The sequence below is a fragment of the Papaver somniferum genome, unplaced genomic scaffold (assembly GCF_003573695.1).
Source record: "Papaver somniferum cultivar HN1 unplaced genomic scaffold, ASM357369v1 unplaced-scaffold_10, whole genome shotgun sequence".
NCBI classification, from domain to species: Eukaryota; Viridiplantae; Streptophyta; class Magnoliopsida; order Ranunculales; family Papaveraceae; genus Papaver; species Papaver somniferum.
Genome location: NW_020618825.1, coordinates 8,604,571 through 8,611,389, shown reverse-complemented (window position 1 = coordinate 8,611,389; position 6,819 = coordinate 8,604,571). Strand labels below are relative to the sequence as shown.

The window sequence follows — 6,819 nt, the reverse complement described above, 5'->3', positions numbered from 1 at the left end:
CGAAAATAAGAAACCCTAGGCTAAAACTGATGCGCTTAAATAGTACTCGAAGTAGTAGGCTAGGGTAAATAGAGACTAGAAAACAACTCACAAATTATTTCGGCCGCCCGATTCGTGTGAACGACTCAACTCGCAGACTCACTCAGTAGTAAAGCAAAAGAAAATCACCTACTCCAACTCTAGTAAGGGATTCCCTGCTCATTTGAGTCATTAATTTATGGTTACACATAAGTGAAATAGAGCCTCTAGATTGAAATTCATAATTCAAAGAATAGATAAAGTATTAGACATACGCATAGGCAAAAGCAAAATCATTCTCTTTGTGGATAGGATAATTGCTACTCTTTCTCCAACTCCTACATGATATAAACTCATCTCCTAGTTTTGGTTTTAGACAAGTTAGAAGAGAACAAACAAAAGTTTTGAAGTCAAGAGTCAGAGTCATTTAAGAGTACAGTAATTATCAACATTCGCTGGCCTAATAGTATTGTAGTGCTACTTATTATAAGGCGTGATCATTATATTTTGGAAGACGACATCCGTAAAACCGTGAGCACCATATGCAGGGATGAATTGTCTTTTAAGAAAAGAGGAGTACCTCGTCCCAATCAACCAATCTGATCTCTTCTTGTTAGTATTTTCTTTGTAGCGTGAACCTGATTTCCGAGAAATCGAAACCGACAATTCGGTTTCTAATTTTTCGGCTTCTTGTGAAATCTGATACCTGGAAGTTTGGCATGTTAATCGGTTTAAAATATAACATGCACTTTGATGGATAGTTATACGTTCATCCTCCCATACGCACCGTATACAATATATTTTGTCTAGTATCTTAACACCATGCGAAAGCACGACCGGTTGAACTTTTGAAAGTGGATGATCAAATGCATCTTTTTATCTCTTGAATTTTGTCATTGCTTTGCTTTCCGGAAACGTTGAATTCGAACGTATATTGTGCATACATGATGTATTAGTTATATCCATTCACATGGCTAAATGTTGTATGCATATACATGTCTAATCCCCATAACTGCCATGTTGTATCCATATCCATGTCTAATCCCCGTAACTGCCATGATGGAAATGAAAATGGAAATGATTTTGATTTGATTTAGTCTTTGTTTATTTTTTTATTAGGATTTAATGAGGATAAATTAGTAGTATAAAAATTACATAGAAGATAAAATGGTAGTTTCATCGAACTTAGACACCTCTTATCATTTTCTATGGGATGGGTGAGAAAATTCATAGTCCCCAATTTAGCCAGGTAATCATTTCACGCATTTCCAACCCTATGGACTTGTTCTGTTTTGATACAAACTGGTTGGAATTAAATTTCATACTTGATGCGAATCAGACTTCGATCCAGTGGAGCGATACGTGGTACTTATGACTCCAGAGTTTTCCCAGAATCCCTTCCACCCTTGTCCTCGTGAACTCGTAGAATTACACTGGCACTGCCAAGTGAAATGACTAGGATTGTCCTCATGAACTCGTAGAATTACCGTCTACGGATTTATGAAGGCGCCTTCTTTTCCAACCAGAGCACATCGTAGACCATTTAACTGCATCGTAGTCCTTATGGTGCCACCCGTCTCCCAAAGAAAAGCTTTCTTCTCAGTGCTATACATGGGAGTTTAGCATTCAAAGATTTCCTTGGGTTTCATGGACAAACTTGCGCAATTTGTTTGGATGAGTTAAAAAAGCACAGTGAGATATGCTGCCGACATGCATTTCACTCTATATGTCTCATACCTTGGTTCAACAAAGTTGGTACTTGCCCCTCTATGCCGTTATGGCATGAGGCTCTACCTAACGAGACGGCCACATATAGCTTCCCCACCATAAGAGTTTGATATATTAATTGAAGCTGTGAACTACTCAAACATTCGGAACGCTGACAACCAGGCTCTAGTTGGTTGATTTCACAGATTTAATTTACACAACTTGGCTTTGTACTCCAGTTGCATATTCTTCTTCTTTACGAGATTGTATTCAGTTGTTGCTTAATGTTACATTTCGGCTTGATCCTCCATAGTGTTAGTCAAGGTTTGAGAGGTATTTTTTTCTTATTAAATGTATGTGGGATGGCTTCTATAGTTACTTACCATGTTTAAATGGAAAAAACGCTAATAGCCTAATACTAAAATTCAATCTCCCTATACCCCGACTGATGTGCATCATACATGGAGAAAATATAAAACAAAAAAATCAATTAAGCCAGCCTTAGTTATTTTCTTCCTTTTATAACTGTAGAGTTCTACGAGGATTCGCTTTAAGAATTACTAGCAAAAGAAATGCGGCATGTCAGTTGGATTATAAGGATCCTGAAATATGAATGCAATATAAAGCAGTGCACCTATGAATTAAAAGACTTAGATATCACCGGATATGTTCCCTTGCTAGTGCAATACAATAAAGCAACAAATTGTCAAGATATAATGTCCTTATGAAGTTCAAATTCTTTAGCAACTGATAGACAGTGAACAGCAAGCCTATTTAGCTGCATATAACCTCTCTTCCCTACTTAAACGTAGGTACGACAACATATCATGTTCCCACCTAATGCTCAGGGTAAAAAAAATCCCAACAAGGAACAGATCCACACAATACAGAACATTGTAGTCATCCAATATACTGTGTTTAATAAAAATAGAACCTAGATCATTGGATTATAATTCAATAGATTGAAGAAGCCATAGAAACATTGAGCATATGAAGCACAAGTAGAGCAAACCTGTGACGCAAGAGCACGATTTAGGAGCATAATGTTCGAATCACGGGTCTCCAAGGATCTTCATATTGTTCCTCTTGAATAAGTTTATGTTTATCAGGTGTTTTTCTTTTGAAACCTGCACAAGGAAATATCAAGACAAAACATCTTGAGTAAGGTGAAGGCCAAGGAAAATACAGCACAAAATAAACGGGAAGAATTAATAAAATTACTTACATTACAAATTACCATGGATAAAACTAAAATTAACATTGAGAAACTGAATTGGATGAGTATGAATTAGCAAACCTTACGAACCTTATGGAGCTGTGACTGTAGATTATCCTAGTTATTTTCTTCATGTATCATTTGTTAAGTCTTTAGATTTTTCTTCAGAATCTCAACTATAAAAGACAACCCGCTTGGACATCAATTAGGTCTAGCTCCTGTGATGACTTCAATCTTGTTTCCACCTCTAGACATCAATTCACTGTTTGCAACGGTTTCCAGTCGGGAATCATCTGGTCATAAGAACCCATGGTTCCATCTTTGAGCTTCCCGATGATATTTGGGTCGTTGAAATCTTAAGTTGCCGTTCTTAATTCTGTTATTGTAAACACGATTGCTCCTGCGTCAAAAACATTATCACTCGGCCTATTGGGATTATGAACTCCTGTTTCAAGAAATTAGAAAACTAAAACCAATAGCTTCGGAATTAATACAAAAGCCCTTACAAAATTTAGACGACTTAGAATAAGCTAAGGAAAATTAGAGCTAACCTTTTCCAGAATAAGTTACATCATGACAATTAAGTTATTTGCCTGCTGTCAACTGCCATGAAGCAATCAATTTATGTTTTGAGATCCAGCTGCGCTCTGAACATCATTTTGAGAGGAAATATCATGTTTCTGCGGTTATCCTTGTGTGATTTTTCAGTCCACCGGAATCCCATATAACAAATCCGATACTCATTCTTGAATCCATCACTACCTTCTTACTGATTAGTTGGGGTTTTGATTTGGGGAAGAAAATGAATGAGAGGTAAAAATTGAAAACACAGGGAAAACTGAACATGGATTCAGCTGCGAATTTGATTAGTAATGATAGATCTCGATGTTTTAGAACCGAAATTAACAGGAAATCTGAAATTGAAGACGGACGGACTCGCTTTCTTGTCTGTTTCATATTCTAGTTGCATATTCTTGGGTTACAGGTTCTGAAAGTGAAATGGCGGCGGCCTACACTGGATTTCAGATCTTAAGTGCAAATAACTTATCATGGAAATTACTGTCATTGCCCCTGTAATATCATAAAATTACTACCACAGTACCATTACTCTAAACCCTATGGTAACTCAAAATTTTGTTGAGATGCGTGGATGGCCAGACGGGTTTCTACACTATGGTAAATAAAAAACCTATATAAGTGGAAAATAAAAAACCTATATAAGTGGAGGAAATCATCAATAAGGTTAAATTTTTGATCTACAACTGGGGAACAATCAACAATGGTTCAAATTTTTAACCTTTAGAGATTTGATAACTCATTGGAAGGTAGTCATTGACAGAATGTAGTAGATCAGACATTTGTAAAATGGGGGCATCTTTGCCTGGATCAGTTGCAATTAACAATTCACCGAGCTCCAGAAACTCCTGCAGTTGAATTAAATGGTAAGTACAAATATGAGTAATGCTAGACTACAGAACCATTTGATCAGATTCCTATTTCTTTTTTTCCTCTGCATTTTAAAAGGATAGATTAGTTACAGAACCAATTAATACATAAATTTAGATACACATACCTGTGAATCAATCTTTGTCGCCCTTCAAAGAATTTCCAATGCTTTGTCAGTCTGGCCATTATGAAGTCCAATGTACGCGATGTTCCACAATCATAGTTAGGAAACTAATAAAGTTTGGGTCTTGACTTACTAATAATCCAAGATATCTCACACTTCTTTTTTGGATGGAAGTGTTAAATTTTGTAAATAACAAAGTTCGTTAAAAATGCGTGTTCTAACTTGGGGCGTTGTGTCTTCGCGATTAAGGGCTATAACAACATTCCATTGTAGTCCAGCCCGGTTAGGATACCTGGCTTTCACCCAGGCGACCCACCGGGTTCAAATCCCGGCAATGGAAAAAAATGAAAAGGATTTTGAGAACAACTAGGATATATAGGTTTTGATATTTTGATAAAATGGAGAAATCATAGAAACAGAGATAGTGCTAACTTTCTAACATTTCCCTAAAGCCTAAATCATGTGTATCATGGCGGAGCATAACTAGTTAAGAATCAGTGAAGAGGTGAAACATTGTTACCTTGAATGATCACAACGAGGCAGAACATAACAGTGATGGTTCTTGCCCGCTGCAACATTGCAAGCTCGGAGATTTGATGGTCCCATCACCAATGGCAGGATTCTCAACCAAAACTTCTGTCTCAAGACTCTTTACCAAGACATTCCCAGTATTTATTCAGCACAGGATCTTCGGGTTTTACTTGATCCACTTCTCTGTGCAAACTATTGCATATGCATCAGCAGCATACCTATTTCTGCCAGCCAAATGGGACCTGTGAACAAAAAATGCATTGAAACATGATACAGAATAGGTAAGACGAGGTCAATTATGCAGAACTTACTTAAACGAGCTTTTCGTAATGAGCCTCACTCTGTTGGACTACATAAGCTATCAAAAAACAAGAATTATATGCATAAATGTCAGGAAACAAAGGCTTTACCACACTAAAACGGGTACTTTCTTTGGGAGGGATGGTGAGGAACCTAAGTCGATGAACATAATTGTGCCAAATTAGTAGTCGCGGCTTCAAATCCAAGACTAGAACAATTACTGTTTCTAATATTGCTGATGAAGAGTTGCTAATACGAAACAAGAAAACAAAATTATCCAAGATCTTAGAAGGACCATTTCTTACATCCTACCAAATTCTAAAGTCAGATATGCGTGTGGGAATCTCAACACTTATTAGTTTTCTGTGTCATTTCCAAGGTGACCAAATTTCAAGTTTCCATAGATTCTCCCAGGTAACTTCACATCATTGACATAATCATCATTATTCACTGCAATACATGAAGTAGATTACAGTAACTTTCTGATCTATGAGATATTTACAACCAGAAAAACCAAACCCATCTCTGATTCCTTCAATTTTAAAACCAATAGCTTAAAAATTAACACAGCCTAACCCCCCCAATGAAATTAAAAGAAGAGTTATTATGAAATTAAACAACCAAACAGGAAATCTACTCAAGATTTAGTAAGTTGAGGACAAGGAAAATATAGAGCGAGCTAACCTGTTCCAGAATATAGAGCTGCTATCATAGTAGATTTAAGCCTGCCATGTAGTAATCATCGACATTTTATGTTGTTTGATTCTCAAGGAAATGGTGATGATCTGTTTGTTAACCATATTACTTAATTTTGAGAGGAAATATCATAATGTTAGTATGGTAAAGAGGTGGTGGAAAGTTGAGTACTGGTGATGGTGCATGGGTAATCTTATTAAGCTACAAAAGCAAACAAACGAGTTTCAGATGCAAAAGATGATTACTGTACTTTTCAAAGAAAGGTAAACTGATAGGAAATGATTACCTTTTCAGTAACGCCGTAGTTAGGATCTTCAGCATTAATGAGACTCAAAAAGCATACGAAAATGATACAGAGCAGAGTAGTTTGTTATTGTTTGTCATTTTTTCCTACAGATGATAGAACCAAAGAAAAGAAATTATCAGAAGTTACTTGAGATTTCAGAATTAAAGAAAGGAAATGATCAGAAGTTTCTAAGGAAATGGTGATGGTCCGTTTGTTAACCATATTAGTTAGTTTTGAGAGGAAATATCATAATGCTGGGATATTCTTCCTCCCTCCACCAGAATCCCATACAACAAATCTAATACTCCGTCTTGAATCCATGACTACCTCCTTACTGATTACATAGGGTTCTGATTTTGGGGAAGAAAAAAACTGACAAATGAGCAAATTAAACATGGATCGAGTTGCAAATTTGATTCGCAATGAGAGATTTCGATGTTCTAGAACCGAAATCCACCTGATTATGGATATCTAAAACTCAACTTGTGTTTCTCC

At 36.5% G+C, this 6,819-nt stretch overlaps 1 long non-coding RNA gene and 1 other non-coding gene across 8 annotated transcripts; one reads left to right on the top strand and one right to left on the bottom strand.

Annotated features, from left to right (window-relative positions):
• Positions 1-2,364: 2,364 nt before the first annotated feature.
• On the bottom strand, positions 2,365-6,819 carry LOC113326990. 7 transcript variants are annotated; one of them, XR_003348663.1, is made up of 8 exons: positions 6,544-6,819; positions 6,325-6,428; positions 6,027-6,239; positions 5,032-5,284; positions 4,515-4,565; positions 3,493-4,365; positions 3,032-3,341; positions 2,365-2,852 (listed from the first exon to the last, which is right to left on the bottom strand). It is a non-coding gene; the product is annotated as an uncharacterized LOC113326990 (long non-coding RNA). The 7 variants fall into 7 exon arrangements; XR_003348662.1 differs by having other exon boundaries at positions 3,493-4,012; positions 4,239-4,365; positions 6,027-6,819; XR_003348659.1 differs by having other exon boundaries at positions 6,325-6,819.
• Positions 4,775-4,851, top strand: TRNAE-UUC. Its single transcript has one exon. It is a non-coding gene; the product is annotated as a tRNA-Glu (tRNA).